The following is a 25,901-nucleotide window of genomic DNA, read 5'->3' on the forward strand; positions in this document are numbered from 1 at the left end:
CAGGTGAGTTCATGCGGAAAATTTATGCAGCATCTTGAAAGTTGTTTACTTTGATAGCTGAAGCTGGCAGAGTTTTGTGTCAACTTGTGATGTTTTTAACTGCCTTTTTAGACCGGATGTACAAAATGAAATACAGCTTCTATCAAGAGTCTTCTGTTATTCACGGCTGGTTTGTTTATTGGGTTTTTGGTTGAGAAATGCGTCGCTTGTCAAAATTCGGTAATCCGATTTCGGATGGCATTGTTTTTGTTTTTTACCTTGCTTAATGCGTAAGAGGGTTTAAAAGTCTCAACCAACTGTGGCCTTCCTTGATAGCTTTCAGGAACTGAATCTCGAATGGTAAGCCTGAGTAATTATTGCATTTGATGTTTGTTTTTGTTATATCTAATTTCATGAAGTCGAGCACAGTTAATGCGGCAAGTTTATGCACGTTTGTAAGATTTGAGTCAATGATCTGACATAGTGTCAGGTTTGATATAAGCTTATAGGACTTTAAAAGGCCTTCACAATATCTTTTCTCACCGCAAATAGAAAGAAAACGATCCGAAGAATATTTAGTTATAAATTTGGCTGTAGAAAGAAAACTTTGAGCGATTTTCTTGCTTCGAGGAGTTCACCTTCGAAAACAGTAAACACCGCACCGGGAAGCCGCGGCTTAAGCTTTACGCTTAAAGACTCAGGATTTTTAGAGACACTTTAATACTTGTCTTTGTGAATGAAAATTGTTGCCTCTGTAAATGTTTCACCGAATTATATTTCTTTTATTGATTGTTAGTAGTCTCTCTTGCAATTTTAATCGCTTGTCCGCGCCGGTTGTTTTCATCGTTCATTAACATCGCTTGCAGGAGTAGTAAAAAATGTCGCGCGTATCAAACGCTTTATAAGATTACACATCGTTATAACTGAAACCATTAAATAACAAAAAAATAATAAATATAATGCGGCTAAATTTTATTTAGGCTAAGTTAACCTCGAGCCAATGCAGCCAGCGGTGTCCCCGTATTAGCATGCGTGACATGCGGGGTGGCCCACTTGGGTTTTCAGGGCCGCTATCATTTTGCAAGCTATTCTAGCTGATCGTTGCGGATCACCTTGTTGCTTTGTGCTGGCGAATCTTGGCGGATTCTTGCTTGGAAAGTCTTTTATCATGTCATCTCGTTCGACTCGCAACAGCCAGTCTGCAGCTCTCGATGCCTTATCCACCGCAGTTTCGGCCGAACCATCCTGTGCGTCGGCGATCGCCGATCCGGCGGCTAATCCCCCTTGCCCATTCGTTGCTGCTTCTCCTGCTGTCGCGGCCGTTGCTCTCCAGCAAGATCAGCGGTCTCCTGCCTTCCTGGCAACTGTTGTGCAAGCGGTGAAAGATGCTTTAGCCGCCGACCGAGCACCGGCCCGCTCGGTTCCGAACGCCAGTTCACAGCCTTCGACTACAACCATACTTGGGGGCGTTCCCGTTTCTTCGAGCAATCTTGCCTCCTAAGCCTCGGCCTTTTTGACCTCTGGCACCGGCGTTTTACCCACTTCTGCAAGCTCAGCGTCCCAAGGTAGGCCTAGTTATGTTGTGCCCTCCTTTATTTCTACTTTTCCGATTTCCTCACCTGCGGTGTCCCTTCCCTCGTTTGCTTCTGGGCCTTCCTCGTCAGCGAGCGTGTCCTCGTTTTCATCCCTTCCCGCGCTACAGCAACCGTTCGTCGTCGGCCCGGGTTTCTCACCCATCCCGGCCAAGTTGGTGGGCCAAATCGTCGCTGGCAAATTCGTCGACTTGAGCGAGCTGCTCTCCTCGAACATTGCTTCGGTGGAGCCCGAGCCTCAACTTTACTTCGAAGGACGGCCTGTTCTCACATCCACGCCAAAGAAACCCAAACGGCGCATAGAAGATATCACCAGCTGGCTGGAGGCCTTTTCCATCTAATGCCTCATTCTCGCTTCCCATTTCCCTCATCGCTGGAAAGACCTGATGAACTACCAGCTACTTATTTTGCGTACGCACCGACAATTTACTGGTCGGGTTTGGTTCGCATATGACCGTGCATTCCGCGAGCACGCGGCAGCTACGAATCTAACCGAGTGGTCGTCCATCAACGTCCAGCTTTTTAATTTCCATGCCGCGGGAGCGGCTGTACGAGCCTCCAACGCTCCTGTAGATGGTTCTCCCGAGCCTCGTGGATCTGCCTCCTCGACTATTGTGTGCAAGTCGTGGAATCGGGGACGGTGCGTGGCCCCCTATGCTTCGTGCCGTTTCGCCCATATTTGTTCGAACTGTTCTGGCCCGCATCGTGTTAGTGCTTGCCCTGGCCAAACATCAAACCAACCCAATGACACCGTGAAGCGGCGTTCTGCCTCCCCTTCAAGATCCAGGAGCAAATCCAGGCGTCTTTGAACTAAAACAATTGCTCGCTTAGGTTTTTTCCCGAGAGCTCAAACTCTCTGTGTTTTATTGCTATGTCCTTGTTAACCTTGCCTAGTCTACAGTCGTTACTTTTTTCTTGAATTAAAGCTTGTTGGTTCAGTTGCTAGTTAATCTGTTTGTTATCTTGCTGTCCCCCGTAGTATTACTATATTCTCTTTGTCTTATCTTTTTTAGGGCCCCTTCCCCTAGTTTCGTCCGTGACCCCCCTGCAAGCAGATCAATTTGCTTTGGAACTTCAGCATCATCCTGACCGTCAACTAGTGAACTATGTGCTGGATGGGATTAGTAATGGGTTTCGGGTGGGGTTCTCCCCGTCGCACAAGCTCAAGTCTGCCAAGAATAATAAACCTTCTGCGCTACAGCATGCTGCAGTGGTTGATGAGCATTTGGCCCATGAAGTTTCCTTAGGCCGGGTGGCAGGCCTCTTTACTTCCCCCCCTTTACCCAACTTGCACGTTAGCAGCTTCGGGGTTATTCCCAAGCGGGGGCAGCCGGGAAAGTGGCGCTTGATTGTGGACCTTTCTTCCCCTGGGGAGGGCTAGTGTCAATGATGGGATCAATCCCGACGAGTTCTCCCTTCACTATATCACTGTAGATAAGGTGATTCGCCTAGTTTCCCAGTTTGGCCGAGGGGCAGTTATGGCCAAGTTTGATGTGGAGTCTGCCTACCGCCATGTTCCGATCCACCCACTGGATCGGTACTTGCTGGGAATGAAATGGCGCCATCATTTTTACGTGGATTTGGCTCTCCCGTTCGGTCTTCGCTCGGCACCCTACATTTTTAACTCCATTGCAGACCTGGTGGAGTGGATCCTTATGAACAATCATCAGATCCCTGACTTGCTCCACTATTTGGATGATTTTCTTACCGCTGGCCCCCCAGATTCTCCTCAGTGCGCTCGCAATCTTACAGTCGCTTTGGCCGTTTGTGATCGTCTTGGCTTACCTCTCCACCCTGGTAAGTGCGTGGGTCCTTCGTCGATGTTGACAGTTTTTAGGCCTCCCCGTGGATAAGCTGCAGGCTCTTCAGGGGTTAATCCACTCTTGGCTCCCCCGGAAATGGTGCTTCAGACAAGAATTGGAATCTCTAATAGGACATTTACATCATGCTGCTAAAGTAGTCTGGCCTGGTAGAACCTTTGTCCGCCGTATGATTGACCTACTCTGTTGCTTTCGGAGGAGGGATCATCCTATCCGCCTCAACACTCAGTTTCATCTTGACCTGCAGTGGTGGCATAAGTTCTTGTCTGATTGGCATGGCGTTAGTTTTTGGCTTTTTCCTGGCCTATCTGCGGAAGCGGATATTGAACTTTCCTCGGATGCAGCTGGCTCCCTGGGCTATAGGGCCTTTCTGAGAGGCCTCTGGTTCACGGGTTTGTGGTCTCCTCTCCAAGCACAGCAGTCCGTTGCCTACAAGGAACTGTTCCCTGTGGTCGTTGCGGCTCACATTTGGGGACACATGTGGTGTCGGAGGCATATCCTGTTTCACTCGGACAACAATGCGGTCGTGCATATTTTGAATTCAAGAACGTCCAAAATCCCTTGCATTATGCATTTATTGCGCCATCTTCTATTGTCAGCTGCTAGACATAGTTTCTCCTTTTCTTCCCAGCATGTACCGGGGGTCAACAACCAGGTTGCTGATGCATTATCTCGTTTTCATTGGCAGCGCTTTTGGCAGCTGGCTTCCGAGGCGCAGCGGTCTCCTACCTCAGTTCCCCCTCAGCTTCTGGAGGAGTTGACCTCTCCGCTTTAGAGCTCCAATGCCAGTCCTTTTTGTGCCAGGGTTTGGCTCCCTCTACGCGTCGATCCTACTCCACGGCTCAGTCCAAGTTTATAGCCTTTTGTCACCAGCTCGGCGTGCTCCACTCGTCAGGTTCCCCCTGCCCGGCCGATGAATGGACGCTCTGCTTGTTTGCCACGTTTCTAGCTAAGACTGTCCAGCACGCATCCATCAAAGTTTATTTGTCTGGCGTAAGAGCTCTTCATATTGATCAGGGGTTCTCAGACCCAATAGCCGGTTGCCTTCGCCTCCGTCGGGTTTTACGAGGGATCAAGCGTTGCCAAGGTTCTCCTGTTGCCAGTCGTTTGCCGATCACGGATGACCTAATGCTGGTTATTTGGAACTCTCTGGACCTCGGCCTCCCCGACCATTGCATGTTTCGGGCTGCTTGCTGTCTTGGCTATTTTGGTTTCCTCCGCGCTTCAGAATTCACTGTACCAGACTTGGCTAGTTTCTCCCCATCACTCCATCTTAGTGTCCAAGACATTAGCGTGGACTCCATGGTCTCTCCATCTTGCATGAGAGTTCACATCAAGGGCTCCAAGACTGACCCTTTTAGGCAAGGTTGTTACGTCCACATTGGTGCTGGCCATCTGCCACTTTGCGCTCTATCGGCACTGATGACTTATCTCTCGCTGCGGGGCAATTCTGCGGGCCCTTTATTCTTGCTTCAAGACGGTCGACCTCTGTCCAGGGCTACCCTCACTGCATGGCTTCGACAAATTATGGCCTCAGCCCGGGTTCCTGGTAATTTTTCCAGCCACAGTTTTCGCACTGGGGCGGCCACAGTGGCTGCTCGTAATGGAGTTCCAGACCATCTTATTCAAGCCATGGGCCGTTGGTCTAGCAACGCCTATTAGCTCTATATCAGGACTCCTTCGGCGTCGCTGGCTACACTTTCGCAGAAGCTAGTTTGACATTACTTATACATAAACAAGCAAAACAAATCAAGCAAAAAAAAAACACACACACAACAACAAAAACAAAAACAAACAAAAACAAAATAAACTCCAAGGTCAAGGCCTGGTCTACTCAACTATCAGTGCTCTAGTTTTTCAATGGCAACACAGGGTATACTTGGTCATCTTCGGCTCTCCTTTACCTACTGCTCGCTGGGATGAACTCTGGGACTACTAGCTTGGTCATGGAGGAGAAAGTACGCGTAAGCTCCTGCTGCACGGTGTGAACGGTGGCTATGCCTTTCATGATGCACATCTGGTCTATTGCCTCTGGAGTCCGCATTGCCGCACCACAAGCATGGGGCTTTCCTGGACTGCTTACTCAGCGGTAAGTCCCCTCCTAGCTAGCAGGCTTGCCTTTGGTCCGTCTCTGGCTTGGGGTTTCTCTTTGGATGTACGGAGGTACCAGGCTTCCCATTGTTCGCGGGTCCCTCCGTTCTCCAAGCACTTGGAGACGGATGTGTTCTTTGGGTGGTTCCCGCTTCCAGGGTTGCCTGGTTACCTCCTTTGCCGTATTTTTCACAGTTGGCCTCCCCGCTAACCTTTTAGGCACCAGTTCCCAAGCTCATCAATTGGCGATGAGTTTAAATGCGGCTAAATTTTATTTAGGCTAAGTTAACCTCGAGCCAATGCAGCCAGCGGTGTCCCCGTATTAGCATGCGTGACATGCGGGGTGGCCCACTTGGGTTTTCAGGGCCGCTATCATTTTGCATTATTTTGCAAGCTATTCTAGCTGATCGTTGCGGATCACCTTGTTGCTTTGTGCTGGCGAATCTTGGCGGATTCTTGCTCCCTCTCCTCCCTCCCTGCTGTCATGCGGGGGTGTGCAGGTAAGTATTCCACGTGGGTAAGTATTTTCCACTGAGTACCCTCTCAGTGTGACGGTGCCAGTTAGCGGCTGCTGGCAGGGGTGGTTCCCGCTTCCAGGGTTGCCTGGTTACCTCCTTTGCCGTATTTTTCACAGTTGGCCTCCCCGCTAACCTTTTAGGCACCAGTTCCCAAGCGCATCAATTGGCGATGAGTTTAAAATTCGTTGTTATGTTGAAGGGTAACTCTATTAAAGTTCATGCAAAGACTCGACCACACTGACAGCTCGCACTAGAAATGAGAACCGGCTGGCCGTATGGGTGATTTTGGAATTGTTTTGAACGGTTTCGCTAAAAGCCCACGATTGATCGTCCTGAATATTGACTAAGTGTAATTTGTCTTGAAAAATAGTGAAATGCCGCATTCTGTCCGAGGTTCGTATGATAAATAGAATTGTTTCACCTCAGATGTGATGTATATTAAAAGAGTATGAAAGGTTGGTTTACACACCCCTAGATTTGTTGGCAAGAATTTGTAAAGTAAACCTGTCGAACGCAAAAAAAATTCGGCCTGATTTGTTTTCCAAGAATTTGTTTTTGAGGCCTAATCTACTGTGGTCAAGAGCCATTATGGCTCTTGAATGTGATCGAACATGTTTGCTATTTTTTGGGTGTACATATAAGGCTATCAACTCGATGTAAGATGTTGCAGTCTAAAATAACTTCGCCTTTCCCTCAAAAGTCACATTAATGTGCCCTTAAGTTAACCGATTTGTGGATTACAAGTTTATAGTTTGATTTTAATTATAAATTTATTAATGGGAGCTTCGCTTTTAGCCCTGGCTAAATCTATATATTAGTAAAAACAACTACAACACTCACAGTAACACCAATTCCAACACTCAGACCAACATTAACTCTGGCCCTGTTATGACAGCGACTATACCGTACATCAGAGGCATGTTTACTATTAACAACATATGCAACAACATGCATATGCATTGCACACAAACCAATAACCACTTTATGATAACTACTTACTAATGTTAAGGACAAAGAAAAACCAGACGACAGAGAGGGGGCAGCATGCAAGATCAAATGCTGTGACTGCCACGTCGCTTACTTTGGTGAAAACGGCAGAAACCTTTGCACGTGACTGACTGAACACAAAAAAGAGACAAGAAATGATGACATCAACAACAATCATGTTGCTTAACACATTCTACGCAACATCAAATTGACTGAGACTCTGCAACATGTATTACCTATATCTATTCTACAGACTACTATCAACGACTCACTTTAGAAAGCTGGTTTACTTGAGAACAAACACTGCTGAATTGTAGTCAACAGTTATCGGCACTGTACAAACAACTTTTGACTCAAGCAAAATTAAGTACAAAAGAATGACTGAACAACTGATGATTTGACTAACAATAAACGACTGTTTACTGTGGCAACAGCAGAGATGGCAACCTCTGAAAATCTAAAACCTGGAGACTCTTTCTTTTACATTACCCCCCCCCCCCCGAATATCAACGATCAACCTCCTGACCCCGACCCCCCCCCCCCCCCCCATATATAAGCACAATTAGATTTAGTCCCTAATTGGCTTAGGACATTCTATGGAGTCTTACATGAGTTACAGAGACCATTACAATTAGCTTTTATAATTAAGAATTATACAGGGCTTCTGATATTTCGCGCGGTCGCGGACCAGCGACATTCAGGTATTTCTGCGAAATCCCGCGAAATTCCCAAAAAAAGGCGAAATACCGCGAAATCCGCCAGAAATATTTCCAAATACATGTCGGGAAAACATATTTAATGCTTATCTTCTTGGCTATTAGACCGGTTTTATTCACACCAAACGTCCAAATTTAGCTTGAAACTTCGTCACTGCAACGAGTAAACAACGTCCCAAAACTACCAGGCGTTTTTTAGATGAACGTGGCGAAGAACTGGGCACTAACCATAATGTTAATTAGCTATAGCATTCACTCATTTCTCGTGCGAACTGTTGTTGAAAGAGCAAATGATTATCCCTGTTAAAAGAATCGTTCACCAACGCTGGTCATATCGACGCAAAATTGATCGATTTTAGCCAAATTTGCCAAAAAAAATCCAGCGAAATCGGCTGTTTTTTACTGATTGTTTCTTGGCGAAGTTTCCCCCCGAAATTTCCCGTGAAATCGGCCGATTTTTCTAAGAATTTGCCTCTGAAAATCCTTCGAAAATTGACTTTTTTCCGCTAAAGTCCCGCGAAATCGGCCGATTGTTTTGCGAATTTTGACTTTTTTCCCGCGGAAATCCCGCGAAATCGGCCGATTTTTCCGCGAATTTTGACTTTTTCCCCGCGAAAATCCCGCAAAATCGGCCCATTTTTCCGTGAATTTGCCCCTGAAAATCCCGCGAAATCTTGCTTTTTTTTCCGCGAAATATCAGAAGCCCTGATTATAATAATCTTTGTCAGTGATGAAGTATGTGCGAAAATTCCCCAGGAACCGAACTTTGAATCAGAGAAAATTGAATTTTGGGAGAAAATGGGAGAAATTCCAAATTAAAGCACAGAAAAGTTCATAACTCGATTTTATCCAGGAGATTTTTGACCCGTACGGGAGACCAGGAGATCTATTGTTGTTTCGTATCCGTAACGACTCCCGCGGATAATTCCGGAGAGTTGGCAGGTATGCAACAGACAATCAAAATGCACCAATGACATTCCCAGTCTTCATAGCCAATTACATCACAGTTTAAATGACAGACAGCCAATAACATCACCACTTAATTGAATAATCAAAGCAATGACTAGAGTTTAATACCATCAACTGACATATGATACAACTCACTTTGACTCTGAAGATGATGACTGCCGGACAGGTTAGTCGAAACGTTAGTTACTGTCAACAAAAGTCCTATTTATGACTACATTTACCCGGAAGATCACGCTCAACCTACTTGTGTATTCATCTTGAGCAGAAAAATATTTATAACTAAAAATAGAGGCACATACACAAAAAGAAACAGATTTTAAAACCATTAACTAAACACATTTCATGCCATACTTGATCAAAGATCTGTGTGTCTGTTGTTATCAAGTTGACTGCTTGTTGATTAGTTGAAACACTACTGTACAATCCTTGGCTTGCAAGCCTTAAAACCTGTGAAAAGTATTTAGAGATTGAAATGGAAGGCATAATAAATGTGCATCAGATTTTCACAGTCAGTGATCAAAACTACTCTAAATGGCCACACTGCAATGTCCATTACTACAAACTAAAGGGGAATTAATAAATGGTAGAAATCAAACAATCAATCAAATCACCGATGTGAAACCATTACTGAAAAAAACTGAGCCATCTCTTTCAAACTGTACATGTATCATAAGTACAAGTACACACAGTCACTTTAAGTACAAGTACACACATCTTATTAACAAACATTTACATGAAGTCCATTTCCGCAAATAGCAGGTTCTAGTCGACATGGGTGGGGAGACAGGGGTACAAGAGTCAGGGAACAATTACAAATAAATACATGAATAAGTAAATAAAGCTTAAATGTAAATAAACAACATTTACAAAATCAACCACTCGTAACAGATACTGGTAAATAACTGCGAAACTACATTAAGCTATTTCTACTGCATAAATTTAACTGTTTGGTTCGCTACATTTGTAAGGAGAATGGGCACTTTATCACATTCATCCTTGGCCTTGTTTTTGACGGAGTATATTGCAAATGGAGTTCCAAAATCAAGGCGCCGCATGCACTCTGGGTTCAGAAAAATACATCAACCCAAGGACAAGTCTTTGCAGCATGAGTATTTTTTGTAGATGGGTTTTAGCAGCTTCACCCCAAGCAGCCAAACCATAGGACAGGTAGGGTAGTATCAAAGAGCGATAAATACTTAATTGAGTAGTAAGAGGAGCGAGGTGCCTAAGAAGGGCAAAAACGCCAATCATTCTACTTATTTTTAGTGCTACATTCATTTGTCAATGTGGTATTTCCAGAGTGACTGTCCAGTAAGACATTACATGATCCTTTTACTCAAGGGAAGTAAAAAAAGATTACTACTATCAAACATTTGAGTATTGACCGAATGGTCCACGTTGGTAAGGACAAAAGATAACAAAGTTTGACTTTTTAGCATTTTATGTTCCCTTATTTGTATTGAGCGATCCAAGACTTTCACCAGTTTGCCATTGACCGTTTCTTCATGACATTTGAGATTTTTGTCGGCAGACAACAAATTTGTGTCATCTGCAAAAAGATAAAAAGAAAATTTATCTGAAGAGTTGTGAAAACATAGATTAGGAATAACAAAGGACCAAGAACAGAACCTTGTGGGACACCACATAGGATCTTATTAATGGTGGGTAAAAAAGAATCTATTTCAGTTACTTGTGAACAGCCAAGAAGGTATGAAGAAAACCCTGATACTATAGTGATTAAGGTTTTTTAGTAAGATTGAATGATTGGCAGTATCAAGGTGTCCTCCTAGTCAAAGAAAGAAGGCAATCAATTTGTAGTCCGAGATAGAAGAAGTGGTGGCATTGTGCCAACAAGAACTTAAGGACAGATTTTGCTTGACGCCACATTACTACAGAGCTCCAACAAAGAAATGTCCACTACAAGAACCATCATTGGAGATATGCTTGTTTTCAATACTGATTTGATATACGACCGCATCATACTAATAGCTTAGCCGATTTCAGTTCTGAAGAAATTGGAAGGTTAGTAACGTGGTTTGAGCCTGTTTTAAAGAAAGACAGGTGCAATATAGAAACTGTGTCAAGGCAGTGGATGTCTCTTAAGATGATGGTGAAGACACAGTTTCAGGATAATTATGTCAGACTACAGCAGGTTGTGGTCAACAATGCTAACGAAAGAACCCTACAAGACTGACTATCAAGATGTCCTGCATCTCGTGGAGAGTCTCCTTGTGCTACCCATTTTAAGTGCCCACTCTAAACATGCATTTTCCACTCAAAACTGCATAAAAAGTGCAAAATGTTCCTGCCTGGAGAGGGAGACAATAGAGGATCTGATCCTCATATGTGCAGCGGGTCTTCCTGCGACTCACTTTAATCAGTCACAAGCAGCAGACCTGTGGTTTTCAAATGGAGAGAATCCTTGAAGGCCATTCTTCAAGTGTCTTTAAGAATGTTGTGACATATGATACGCTATTAACTTTTCGTTTTTGTTCACAAGGTGTCTACAAGACAAAGGGAACTAAAAATCAATAGTTGACAAAAATCGAAAGTGTGAATAACAAGTTAAAGAGGAACAAAGATAATTTACATTGGGACAGGTTGCAAACTTATATTTCATAATTTAGAACAAGTAGCCTGAAATTCATCCGATTGCAGTTTTTACTTGAGTGGTTATTTGTTGTATAAAGCCAGTCACAAATCGAACCAGAAATCAATAGTTAATGAAACTCAAAACATATAATTCTAAATCAGTTACAGAAAAACAAGGATATGGTTGAAATTAGGACAGATTTACAGTGTATTGCAAATTTAAATACCATTTTTATTATTTTGGATCAGTCAAATAAAAACATCATGGTCCAACAAGTATATTTCTAGGCAGGTTGTAGTTGTTTGGTCAGTTGTCTATCTTCAGTTGTATTGTTATATTTATCATTTCACAAAATGTAAAAATGAATTTTATAAAAAGTGCCAGTGTTAGGGGCTAATGTAGCCTGTTTCTTAGAAAGTCTTTCCTTGTATTCAGCAATGACTTTCTCTAACTTATTGATGATTTTGTTGAGGTTTATTAGACCTTTAGTACATTGTATTCTATTTTTTCTTGAAGATTTGGGGACTACAGAATACTTGTCCTGGGGACCAAAAATGAAAACTTTAAGCCAGCTGGCCCCAAGATTTTTCTCTGAAAGTTGAACCGTCAAGTCAAGAGTTCGGCAACTAAATTATTTACAAGCGTATTCCTGTTTCCAGCCTCTTCAACAATATTAATGGCGAGGTTGAAAAGTACAATTGCAAATAATTATTGAGTTCAGACCCCATCCCTTGTAGAATCAGACACTATGTAGAATCTATGCAAATGCTATGTCACAAAGCTATGTAAAACCTATGTTAATCAGTCATACATTACTTTAACCAGATCCTATGTTGTTTCTATGCCAGGACTATGTTTTTTGTATCGAAAATGCTATGTTTTCGCTAGTCAAACGGAACCTACTTAAAAGCTATGCAGTTTTTAAAGGTAGGAATAAAGGAAGAAATGACATAGTTTCCACATAGCCTATACATACAGTTTACTTAGCTTGTGGAAAGAGATTTTAGACTTCATAGTCAACCTCATAGAAAAATAATAGAAAATAAATAGCCTTCACATAGGACTGAAATAGAGTTTACATAGTAAAATGGAACAGGGAACAGTTGATTAAATAGCTTTTGAATAGGGTTTGCTTAGAATTTAGATAGCCTAGAAATAGTAAAAACATATGAAAAACATAGCCTTTTTAAAGGTGACATATACTTTGCATAGCATTAAAATAGGGAAAACACAGAACAAATAGTCTTTGCATAGGTTTGAAATAGGATTTTAATAGTATTTGAATAGGTAAAACATATCACATACACAGGCTTTAACTAGAGTTCAAACAGAAATTACATAGAATTGACATAGTCTCTTATGTATGTAGGTTTCGATCTGCTTAAGCAAATGTAGTGTTTAAAATACGTTCGTAAAAATCACCAAAATAGTAAAAACAGTATAAACATATGAATTAGAATACCTTTTACATTGGTAAGAAATAGGTTTTGAAACGAAAAATTGAAAAACTATGACTATATAATACCACGAACACTAATAGTAACACAAATGCAGTATTTTCATGGAGGTTTCAGAATCGAAACCCCAAGTTAAAGTTTGCTTAATTTGCTTATCGTGTAGACTTTTTGCTGATGTCGCGCTCTTCAGTGCCATACAGTTTCCTTTTGACTGCAACGAATAAGTGTCTGCAAACAGAAAAGTGGAGATTTTAAGGCAAATGAACATAAAAACAACCTGACGTTTTAGAATTGAAACGAAGGAGTATCAAAGCGTGATCGAAGGTCACCGATCCTTGTTCAGATACGCGAAAAGGGGAGACAACACAGGCAAATCGAAACTTAATTGAGAAAAACATCACTTACCAACGTTAGGAATACTTTTTGTTGAACCTGGCAGGAAAAAGACTGGAAATTGAAGTAAAAAGAAGCGTCTTCTTGTAAAAACGCACGCTTACAGCTCGTCTTCTTTGACTTGAAAGCGCCCGCGTGGAAACAGACAATTTTCACACCTTTTCATTGGTTGAAAAGGCCCACGTGACGATAAAACGCAAAATACGCATGTGTTGAACTCACGGGCTTCCCTGGGAACTAGTGGAAACAAAATGGCTGACAAACACCCACCGAGGACTTTTCCGAGGACTGCAGGTAGCGTTTCGCAGTTTTGACCATGCAGTTATATTCAGGAGACGTCCACAATCAAGACGAAAGATCGAACCCAATGTAAAAGAAGAAAATGATGCATGGAAGTATCATTTCAAGAGAAGAAACTCTAGGGAAAAGCTAGAAAGGAAAGTTAAGACAGGGATGATGGATGTAGCGATTCAATGCTTAACAAAAATCTTCTAACTAAGAAAGTATCTGCAAGCACAAAAAAATTATAGTACATGATTTTTGAGTGTTTTAGTTTAAAACACTGCTTTTTACTTTGGAAGTATGCTTAGCCTTCTGTAAGCGCTACCATCAACATGCCTAGTCACTTAAAAGCTATGTTGGAATATCATATAGGAAACGCATAGACTACATATATTTTTCATATGAGTGACATAGGAAAAAATATGTTTATGTAAAAGCTATGTAGCCTTTATCTCATGATAAACCTAAATGAAAATGTCACATAGTGAATACATAGGCTGCAAATATGTTTCATCACATAGCATAGAATATACATAGCACTATGTAAAAGCTAAGAAACTTGTTGGAAATAAAAGTGAAGATTGAGATGCTATGTAAAAGCTATTTTACTTTCATGCATAGTGAATACATAGGATGCTAATCGGAAGGAAAAGCAGAACTTTCTATTGCATAGTAAATACATAGCTATGTCAAGACTATGAAAAGATTTTGAATAGTATTTGCATAGGTATTCAAAAGCTATGTGATTTTCAAATAGCCTAAACATAGTTTCAACATAGATTTTGCATACTTTGGACTATGTTGTTTGGTGTGTTACATAGTTAATACATAGGCAGTGGTGAACATAACATAGCTGAAACATAGTCCAACATAGTAAACAAATAGCATGAGCATAGGTTTTGCATATGTCTGGTTCTACAAGGGATATCAACACTTGCCTTTCTATAGATACAGCCAGTTGTTGCTATTCTCATGTGCATGCCAGTTCTATGTCCATAAAAAAAGTACAGCTGATGAAGGACAATGGACAACATGGAAGATAATGTCAATCCTGTTGCAAAAATGTAGGCCTCTAATTTGGTAATACTGGAACCAGACGTAAAATAAGACACCAGATAAAACAGTATGACAGGTTGAGCAGTTCTGATGGTTTCCTAAAATAGTAAAGAAAGAGGCTGCATAAACAAAATCAGTTAAGCAGAATGCAAGTCAGAATACAAGTCAGATATGTGTCACAAGTGAAAGCTGGTGGCTAATATAATTGTATAGCCAACAGTTAATTTAGTCCCATCAAATTGAAATATTGGCTAACATACAGCTGGTATACTCACTGACAGTCATGTGTCACAAATGGTGTGAAAAGCAATTTTTTAAGACCAGCTGTTGACTGATTGGTAGCCAATAGATAGTGATTTGTTGGTTGTGTCAGTAAGCTGTACATGTTAGTTAAAATAATTATTGCATGTGCATCATATACTTAATACATTAAATTCCAATATTGACATTTCAACACCAAAACCAGTACCATTACTATCAAAAAACCAAATAACAATTGGTATGACAATAATTGTGATTTGTTTTCTTCCAGTATTGGCAATGATCTGTCACCCAGTATTTCCGAACTGTAAGTAAATTACCTGTTGACTGATCTGTCAGTTATGTGTATCTGTTGGCCAACAGTTAACCAATTGATTATGTTATGTGGTTTAAGAGGTAGTCATTCGAGCATCACAATACAAATGAAGAGCATAACACTCACATTAAGGAATCCAAAGATCCCAACAATAATGAGTTGCATCTTAGCAAACCGTCCCATTGCATTTCCAAAGCTTGGTTGTCTAGAAGAGAATGTTGCCGCAGCTATCTCTTTATACCACTCACTGCAGATTCAAGCACAACCATGAAATCAATAGAGCACATTCTGGAACTAACTTAACTGAACACTTAACATAAGAACTACCCTCACCTGCGATAAACTCTACTGATAGAACTTTTCTATTTACCCTTGATAATTATTTTAATGTGAGACTATCTGATTGTACCTGAACAGGCCACTTAAACAAGATCAAACAACACTCAAACAGGTCTGACTACAGGAAGCACATTGTAAATAATGAATTCAAGCCAAATCCATTTCAGCCAATCTGCAGCAGTTCATGACAAACGGGCTGCTTGAAATTTAAAGTTATTCAAATTTTGGTAAAAAACGATGAATTATCAAGGAAGGCGACATAGCAAATCAAATAAACAGGAAGAAATATGAAGTCATGCATTAGTTCCACAGTCTTTAAGAAATAAACTCAAAGCATACATACATAATATAAGTAGTTACAGGTTTCATTGCACTAAAACACCAACAAAAAAGGTAACTTGGTTTTTCACTGCGACTACAGTACTGTAACCAGGGCTGCCTAGACAAAGGGTGTGTTCCTTTACTAAAATCCGAGATCAGATCAAAAATCCGGATCACTGGATTTTTTCAAGGTAGCTGCCCAACGGGTGCCTGGTCGCCAGAGGTGCCTGAGATTTGCCACAGGCGACCAAAATTTCAAACAAGGACCCCGCATGGGAACCTATAACTTATGATTCTTAGGCCAACTTCCAGCATACAAATAAGGACAAAATTTCCTGCTCATTTTGCACCTGTGAATTAAAAACGTAAAATTTTGGTCGTAGGCCATAGGCAAAATAATACCGTAAAATTCTGAAAATAAGCCCTATAGGGCTTATATTTTTCAAAGGCCCTTTTTGAGTTGGGGCTTATTTTTGGAGGGGCTTATATACGGAGGGAAGTTTGCGTTTCAAAATCGGCTAGGCTTATACTTGGAGGGAAAATTTGGGTCTCAAAATTAATTGGGCTAGCTTATTGTTGAAAGGAAATTTATGTCGGTAATTTGCAGAAAGTTTTTACTCACAGAAACTTGCCTTGAGGACGTAGACCTTTCTCAAGCGTAGCCATGCAAGTAATTTGTCTATATGGACCGAGCAAATCAAGGCCAAGAGTGAAGAGGAACCACGCAAACAGCAATTAACTGTGGCACTTTCTGACTACAAACACTTGGCGGACACGTAATAGTTCTTTGGCAAATACAAAAATTCATATGTTACTGTACAGTTTTTGCTTTGTTTTATTATGTGTTTGAGGGCACTTTCCAAGTATAAGCCTCCGGGGGCTTATATTCGGAGCCCTGTGGGTGATTTAACAGCTCTAGGGTTTTGGCATTACGAGTTTGAGGGGCTTATATTTGGGGGGGGTTATTTTCGGAATTTTTCGGTATTTCCACCGATAAAAGAGGCCCTGTAAGGGGGGGTGCCCGTGTCCCCCGTCTGAATTTCACAGCCAGCTATGTCGCAATTTCGGAAAATTCTCGTGTCCCCTGTCGGAATTTCAATAATAATTTTTTAGCTCATTGCCAGTCTGACAATCCGCATTCGTTGCAACGATGCCAACAGAACATACGGCCTCTATCTTTAGTACTTTTAAGCCCAGGGTTTTAAGACCTTAATTTATAAATGTTTGATATTCATTCAGACTACTTGAAATAGTAATTGAAGTCAATAAAATTCCATTTAGTAAACTATACAAGTGTAGAGATATTTGTAAAATGGCTTGGCGTGAATCGAGGCCTAATCTGGCAAAACACTCTAGCTATCATAACGTTTCTAAAATTCTTTTAGTGCAAGAGTCTAATGTTTGTGGCTCTCATGTCGCCGGTTCAAAGCCATGTCGATTGTTGGAATTTACCCCTAACAGGGCCTCATAAAAGCTAGGTGAACAAACAAGCACTTGTTTTGAAATTCCCCTTTATGACTTTGGCTTCAGTACAGTTGAAGTTTCTCGTCTAAAAATGATCTTGAGTCTGAGAAAAACCTTAAGTATTTACTGTTAAAATCATGGCTTTTTCCCCAGCATTTGGCTTTTAAAAACGTTGGGTCACTGTTGCATGTAGTAAAAAGTCACGATGCATGTAAAAGCAATAGGTTTCAAATTACACCTGACATATGTAAATTTTACTTTTGTAAGGTTCTATTGTGCTACGAACATGAAAGGTACACTTGGAGATTTCTTTTATCATATATCCAACTTTGTCTACGGCTCCCTATTATTTGCTGCACGATTTGTGGTATAAAATACTTTTCACAAATATATAAAAACATTTTTGATAGTTCAAACGATAGACTTGATGAAAAATACTGAGCCAAATTTCAAAACTTCAAGATAAAAAACGATTTTTTGTTTTTTTTATTGTCTAAAACTTAAAACTTAGTTTCGCCCTAATAAAAATTGTATTTGCAAGTGCTGTTGGTCAGTCAGTGCGTTCGCTGTATGTGCAAATGGTTGATTTGCCTTTTCCCACTCTTAAATTATTCACAATTGTTTTCTATCATGGACATATATTTAGTTTTTAATTAGTATCTTAGAATTCTGAATTGTGACGGGGTTTTGCCGGAAATTTGTTTTTATATAACATTTGATGTGGACGTTTTATTTTTATGAATATTTTACAGAAGTTTTGTGTGTAGTTTTTATAAGATTTTTATAACATTTTAATAAAGATTTTTTTATATAATGGATATATTGTTATTGATGTTTAGACCCAGGTCAAATATGAGGTTACTGGAGGAGAGTAACAAGCCTAACAAAACAAATAGTGAAAAAAGGATTCTCTATTGTTGTTGTTTTTTTTTTTCATCAGGCTTCAAAACAGCATAACAGTCTCATGTAATGATTAAAGATATGTAAGGCATCATAGTGGGTAAGGAGTCAATTTACGTTGAGCATGGAATTGGCTAAAACTCAATGTTACGAGTTCGAATGTTTTGAGGATAATTATTGACTATAACACGCAGGGATGTCGGATTGACACAAGGAAGTTTAATACCAAAGTAACATAGTCTCTACAGAGCTTTAAAACAGCATCCGCCAACACAAACTTGACTTGAACTTAAGTAAAACTAAACAGCGTCTGCCAATAATAACAAACTCCCACTTGAACTTCAGATATCTTACGGCCTCCACCAACTTGTAAACACCGACCTTGAGAATTGACCTTCGTCACACTTGACTAAGCACAGCACTCCGGCTCATGTGAAAAAAACTTAGTTGGTCAAAACAACTTGCTTGCTTGCTTACTGTTTCACACAAGGTTCTAGAAAATACTAAACAGGCAAATAGTATATAATAGCTTTTTGACATATTTTATGATTTCGGTAACTGATGCAAATCTGCTGACTCATGCTGAAATGTAAACATGCCCTAATTAATTATACATGAATTAATGATCCAAAAATGTTGTGAATGTTTGAGAAAGTCACGCAACTCATGACAGCAACTTTACTACATAACAAGTCTCAACAAAGACAAAATGTCTTGGTGCGGCATTTTGTAACTTTAAATTCATCATAAAACAGTTCAAAAGGAGCGCTCACTCGTAGAATGTTTTTCAGCACTCGAAGAGAAATCTCGTGTCTCTGCGCAGCCATGTAATTCCGGTCTCATTTTGTGAAATAGCCAAAACAAGCCAAAAAGTCACGAACTTGTTGGGCGCCCAACCTTGTCCTAAAACTAGTGCATAATTTCATAGCTATTTTTCATACCCCAAACTACCTTGGGTCACAGTGGCGCCATCAACTTAGAGTCTCCTCTGATGTGACAGGTCACACAGGTGAGTCGGTTCAAACCCTGGGCAAGCCAAAATAATAATTCTTTCTTCCTCAAATAAGTTAAACAATAAATCAAAGAAATTGAATTGATCTCGAGACATCTCGAACTAATTCAGCTCTCACTTTGTCAAATAGTCAAATAAAACCGAAAACCTACAGACTTGTTGTCCCAAAAAAAGCAACTTTGGGACATTCCTGAACTTTGATCCTTTTCTTCACGCTTCGCTGAAGTAATAAAGTGGAATGGTTTTGAAGCCCAACAGACTTCTTTCTATCGATGTTCTTGTTAGCTTTTTGAGACTTGATCGTGCAGGTTCACTAGCATTCCTATCATGTTTTAACTTTCTGACCAATAGAAACATATTGCAGGGGCACCCAACATCAATTTTCAGAAAATATCTGTTTGGAAGACGATTTGAGATCTAGAGTTTTCGGAACATTTGTTGTAAAATTTCTTGCTTGCTTGCCTCTCCTAGGATTTTGGAACATTCAAAAAATGGTATGATTCCCCATTTTTTTACAAATTTTTACCCTAAAAAGGTCACCTAAAATTTTCGGGAGCCTTTTTTCTGGCTGAAATTTTCGAAAAGGTAAGTTTTGATGCCTATAATTTTCGGATCACTAGACTTTCAGCTAGGAAATCCGAACAGATGAAAAATTTTGCGGGGATATATGCCTATATCTACCGTTTAAATACTAAAATAGGTTTAACAATGCTATGTTTAAGTGGTTTTGAACTATATTCTCGTTGGGTGCCACTGATATTGAATTAATTTACACAGTCACAACTTGTGAACAAAAAACAAAGGAATGTGCACATCGGGGCAATAGCTTCCAACATAAACTACAGCACCGTTGTTTTCATCTTTGATGTTTTATTCTTTTTTAACCGCTTTCATAACCGCGCACTCTCCTCTTCTAACCATGGGTTGAGGGAAAGAAATTTAAAAACAGAAAAAAAAAAAAAGAAGATTGCCCCTGGAATGTTAGCTGACCCTTAACTATCTATTTATGCCCTTGAGTTGGAATAACAAGAAATAGTCGGAGAGACAAATTATAAAAATGACAACAACATAAAACGTTTTTCTATAGAGAATTCACCATTAGACGGCACTGTTCAGTCAGATCATTCTGCTATATGTGGCATGCACGATAGTAAAGGGGTTTTGAGCAAAACTTTTGATGAAATCTTATTTTAATTCACTTTCCAAAATCATGCACCCGCCTCTGCCCAGCCAGCAACTTCTGAATTTTGCCAAGCGCCAAACTTGCAGTGTGAGCTGGCAGTGTTAAAATGAATACTATATATATTTTTTTGTGAAAGCAATGATTTGCAACTACTTTTTGTCAAGCGGCACATTCTCAACCAAAAATCAAGTAAAAAGCCAGCCAAGGATAACAAAAAAATCTTGATAGCAGCTGTATTTCATTTTGTAGACCCAGTGCAAAAAGACGGTTAAAACATAATAAGATGACACAAAACTCTGTCACCAGATGCTGCATAAAATTTGCGCTAGCTCGGCCCCTGTTAATTCTTGCTCTCTGCCTTTCTCTTCTTTCTCTTTCCCTTTGCTCTTGGCAAATAGGTTGAATCCATGTCAAACCGTTACTGTTTGTTGCCATAACAATTTTTTCAAGATAGTTTACTAGAGACTGAGCACGGCCATGTGCAGTCACAAAATACTTATGCTATAAAATACTTGAAAACAAGTTCCTAAAGTAAACAAGTTTTTGAATGTGACGACAATGGCCACAAAAATTTCTTGCGCGATTTCCCACAAAGTAAAATGCGGGTTGCCCAAATGCATTGCACGATTTGCCAAGAAAATATAACATACTCCGCCCCCAATGGGCACACCAGATTACCTCCCCCCCACCCCCCAACAGTGTACAGACAGATGGCATACGCTAACGTCACAACCTAAATTTCTTGGATGGATAGTTTACCAAATTGTCTTAGCTATGAGGCCCCACTCACATGAAGTGCATGCAACGAGCTCCACCATGATCAAAGAATCTACCTCAATTGTGGATCATTTGGATGATGGATTTTGGTGAGGAAACAAAATATCCATTTTCGGATTAAAAATCTGGATTGGATTTTAGTAAAGAAACGCACCCAAAGTTGACTATAATCAGGTAATTAAATTACATTCCAAGAAAGTTGGTGGCCAATCATAAAGTTTGGATCAAAATCAAAATCTTCAGGCATGAACTTTTGAACCCACTGATGAAGAAAGCCTTTATACCATGTTCCCTGAGAGGTAGGTTAGACTGATTGGCAGATGCAAAAAACATACACGTTAGAAATATTTTGACTTGATGTCACATGTTATTGCAAAGAGTAGCAATATGCTAATGAAGAAATTGCTAATAAATGACCAAATAACAGCTTGTGTAGAACAAAATAATGTCTCCTGGGTGTTGTATGGTAAGTTTTGGATAAAAACTATTTTCTAATATTTATTTAAAATTTTGATTTCTTGCAACCATTTACAATCAATACCGTATTTAAATTTTGTGCTTTGAGCAATTAATTGTTTTTGTAGAAGCTGCTGATTGGCCCACAACCATCTTTCTTGGAATGTGTTGATATTTTCCTGCAATCCAAAAAGTCAGCTCCGTCTATGTGGATTATTTAAAGCAGTTGCACATTAAACACTGCTGTGTATTTTCATTTTTATCAATACCAATTAATTAATTGGTATGTAATTAAGATAAATTAGGAAATAACATTGCTTTAATTAAAAAAAAAAAAAAGGAAAAAACATTGTAAATGCAAAAAAACATCCATGACAAGTCTTGGCTTACGGTTACCTTTCTAAATCTGAAACTAGCCTTTCTGCTGAATCTTCAGGGAGTACATCATACATGTCTCCTGGTTCCAGTCGCCTATCATAACCTTTACTGAACAGCCCATTTACCCACCTTTAAAAACAAAAGTATATTAGTTTGTTACTTTAAATATGTGCAGGGGTTTCAATAAAAATTGAAGTAGCCAGCAGGTTTGAATAGAGTAACCGACTGTATCAACAAGCGTCCGTTAGTCCCTTTTTAATAGGGGGGGGGGGGGGGGAGGGGCTCTGGGCACGTTCTGCCCCAGAAAATTTTGAAATTTCAAAGCCCTAAAATCTATCTAAAATGCTATTATCAGTGTCTGGGGACTAAATTTGAGGACAAAGAGAGTGTTTCTCATTCAAGAAAATGTATCTTTCAATTTATCAGTCACACAATCAATTCCTGCAAGCAATGAACAAATGATGAAAACTAAAGTACATAATTTTGCATGTACACAAATTCTGCGTAAACCGATAAAGAAACTTGTGAAAAAATGACTGAAATACAGCATTCACATGACTAAAGCATAAAGTATAACCAGTGGGCCTTAATGAGGACACATCATAATAATAAAATGTTTTCATTCAGATTTTATGATATATTTTTTTATTACAATGTTATTCAAACTAGTTGCTTCTTCTTTCTAGAAAGAAGTAGCCGACCTCTATGAGCAAAGTAGCTGACACATTTTGTCGGCCGTCGGTGCTTATTGAAACCCATGTATGTGTATCAGTAGGTGTAAACGCTTTTATCTCTACATGCCTTCCAATAATTTACAACATTTTAGCTGTACATTCAGCTATAAAAACAGAATTCATCATACACCAAAAGGCCTCAATCCTCTACCTCTACCCCTACACTTTGACTTATAGAAGCAGGGTTGTCCTGGTACTCTCATGACTATCCTACTGGTCAGGTCATAAACCAGCTGGGATCACAACATATTTAACAACAATTGGCCTGGGGATACAAGGTGGCATAGCGGGGAAGGATGGGGTTAACCTATTACGCCAATTTTTTTTTTTAAGTTATCATGCATCACGGAAATTTAAAAATAAAATATTAACTACATTACAAATTGTATCCTACTATCATTTGATCTGAGGAAATCAGAGGTTGAGGAACAAGAAAAACCCCTGGTAGAAATTCAGTAGATATGAAGTATACTTTATATAGGTGATAAACAGCTTAAAAAGTGTACTTCATTTTTTTTAAAAGTATAGTTACCAGGAGTATACTTTAAGTACATAACTTTTTGCCACCTAAAAAGTATACTTAAAATATACTTGAAGTATACTTAATGCATCAGAGAAACTTAAGGGCAAGAAGTTGGTGTCATAACTATCTATTTTTATTGTCTCTCTGCTGCTAGTTTCAAATGATGTTAACCATCACGGGAATTTCAAAGGAAAATCAAAGTCACACATTGTGAAAATAGTAAATCACACATCACGCTGCTATGCAGGGTTGTCATTAAGAGCCGGTGGCCAGGGATTTTCCCCGGCTACTTTTATTAAAAAATAGAAGAAAAATAGAACCAAAAGAAATCCCTAGCTGTTTGATTCCCCACCTACTTGTTGTGTTTACCCGGCAACTACAAATCTTAGTGACAACCCTGGCTATGCCTGGCAATCATGCCTGACATGACTACTTTGGGCCAGATCAAATGTCAAGGAAAACCCCGTTGCCACCCTGGGGATAGGGTAGTAATCCTTTTTTTTTTGTTATCAAAGTTAACCTGTATACATCAGCTTCCTCCTCCCCTATAGCCTAAATGTGGGTACAGAGAGGTCCTACCTCTCCCTGATTGTATTTTTTGGTAGGAAGGAGAATGTCTATAGGACATAAAGGCTAATCAAAATAATGTGCACATGATCTTCTTTCAAGTTCTTGATATATGAAAATGGTTTTGTTTCTTCTTGATAGCAGCAGAAAGTTTATTGCAAGCATTTTCTGCCACCTACACAAAGTTTTTTAAGTTTATTTATCGTTGTGGAAATGCACCACGGTCATGACAGCAGGTGGCAATTAAGTTTATTCCAAACAGCTTTATGCACCTATCAAAGTAAATCCCATGGGAGGGGAGTGCGGGCAAGGGTAGGGGATTTGATGCCTGAGACTATCCCCCTGTCAGGCTTTTGATTGTGCGAAGCGACCCCGGGGTCGGGACATTTGATTTTGACCGATAGAAGCCTGGTATCAATTTAGAAGCGGTAACAAAGTCCATCCCTTGAGGCTTTCTGAAAGTCAAGCTGTTGGAGAAAGTTATGAAGTTTTCATTTATTTTAATGGCCATAATCCGATACTTTATACTGTCAGCTAAACAGATAATGTCTATTTTTAGAAAGTTTTTATCTTCAAGTTCCCATCTGATTGTAAACCTCGATTGAAATCAAATTCTACCATGAAAGTCAGAGGATTTTTTACAGGTCACTGATCCGACCTGTTCCGACATGTTGAGCCAATGTTATAAAGCATTTTACGTTTCATTAATATAATAGCACGGTCAATCTTCCTGGAGTGATTAAGAGATGCTAGTGAAGAGAGAAAATACTTAATTACAGCGAGTAATTTAACGGAGCTTACGCCGTTAACCTGAAATAAAAGTAGTAAGAAGGTACTTGGAAATGGTCTTTCATTCGTTTTATATGGTATTATAGTATTGTTTGTTTACATTTTTTCCCTGGGGTGGGGGCTTTTTTGACTTTTTTGATTGACGTTTCATTTCCCACCCTGGGGAGTTTGATCAAAAAATTTTAAAATTTGTCAAATCCCCACCCTTTGCCCGCACTTCCCCCCCCCCCCCCCCCACGGGGTTTACATTGATAGGTGCATTAGTTATACCAAAATAGCTACAATGTATAAACAACTTGTCTAATGTCACAAGCGTCTCTCTCTCCCGCCCTCAGGAATACAAATTTAAATCAATCACAAATGATGAGAAACACCGCTTCCTTTTTTTCCACCTATATTTCGATCAAATATTTCAGTGATCTTCTTCAGGGTGACTAACATAGACGTAAATTTACACAAAGCTAAATATCCTAATCAATATAATGAAACCTAAAAACATATAAATTATCTTCTCGATATTTTGAAGGTATGTAAAATATATATACTTGAAGCCCAAAAAGAAAGATCTGCTGTCTGCTTTTCAATAATTTTTCAACGTGAGCTGGAAGATTTAAGTTTGGAATGTCGTTTTCAAGTTACACAAAGTCAGCTGAAATTGTTTTACCTCTGCTACCGTCAACCTATCAAATTAATAAATCGTTCATGCGATTTAAAAACGACTCTGTGCACAAGTAATAACATATTAGTAACATGAACGGGGCAAATTTCACAAGCGCAAGTTGGTCAATTCATGACAAAGGGGATCAAAAATCGGAGAATTGAAAGCCCTTAATTAATGCTTTATGGATATAGCGATATGTTCTGTTTTCATCTGGTCAGTCATCTTGTATCAGAAATGTATAACAGTTATATTACAGATATTAAAACACATAACGTGGTCAGCTCGTGGGTTAAATTAGCCCATTTGAAGTTTTGAATTACTCTAACACAAACCGTAATTTTTATCACGAGATATTAAAGCTTACTTGTATCTTAGCTTTTCGATCCAACCCCAAAGTTGACAAGTGTCAGATCTCGTCATAACCGCTACAATGCTATGCCTGCTTAACAGTAGTTTTAAGATTATAATTAAGTTGATATCTCTACGTTATAATACACTGATTACCAGAACGTTAGACGGGAGAAAAATGAAGCATCTTCCAAGGGGCTCCGCAAAGTTGAATCCATTGTCCGTTTGACTCACGCAAGGATCATCACCTGCCGCGAAAAATTCAAAGCCTTTCTCGCTTCAACTCCTTCCTTGAATTATGTCGTGATATAATCCATGCTAATCCGATCTAATTTAAATGTTAATCGTCTTGCCATATACCATATGGACTCTCAAAGTACGTAAATATTGATCTTTTAGAAAATCGGCTTCAATGGGAT

The 25,901-nt window shown here is 39.8% G+C and overlaps 1 long non-coding RNA gene and 3 pseudogenes across 1 annotated transcript; 2 read left to right on the plus strand and 2 right to left on the minus strand.

Moving 5' to 3' along the window:
* Positions 1-25,700, minus strand: part of LOC140949663 (ATP-binding cassette sub-family C member 4-like) — a 76,387-nt pseudogene extending 50,687 nt beyond the window's left edge.
* Positions 1,148-2,494, plus strand: LOC140950786 (uncharacterized; annotated as a pseudogene).
* Positions 2,665-5,110, plus strand: LOC140950770 (uncharacterized; annotated as a pseudogene).
* Positions 12,394-13,246, minus strand: LOC140951264 (uncharacterized). The gene is made up of 2 exons (XR_012167270.1): positions 13,128-13,246; positions 12,394-12,950 (listed from the first exon to the last, which is right to left on the minus strand). It is a non-coding gene; the product is annotated as an uncharacterized lncRNA (long non-coding RNA).
* Positions 25,701-25,901: the final 201 nt, after the last annotated feature.

Source organism: Porites lutea, chromosome 10, assembly GCF_958299795.1.
Source record: "Porites lutea chromosome 10, jaPorLute2.1, whole genome shotgun sequence".
Lineage (NCBI taxonomy): Eukaryota > Metazoa > Cnidaria > Anthozoa > Scleractinia > Poritidae > Porites > Porites lutea.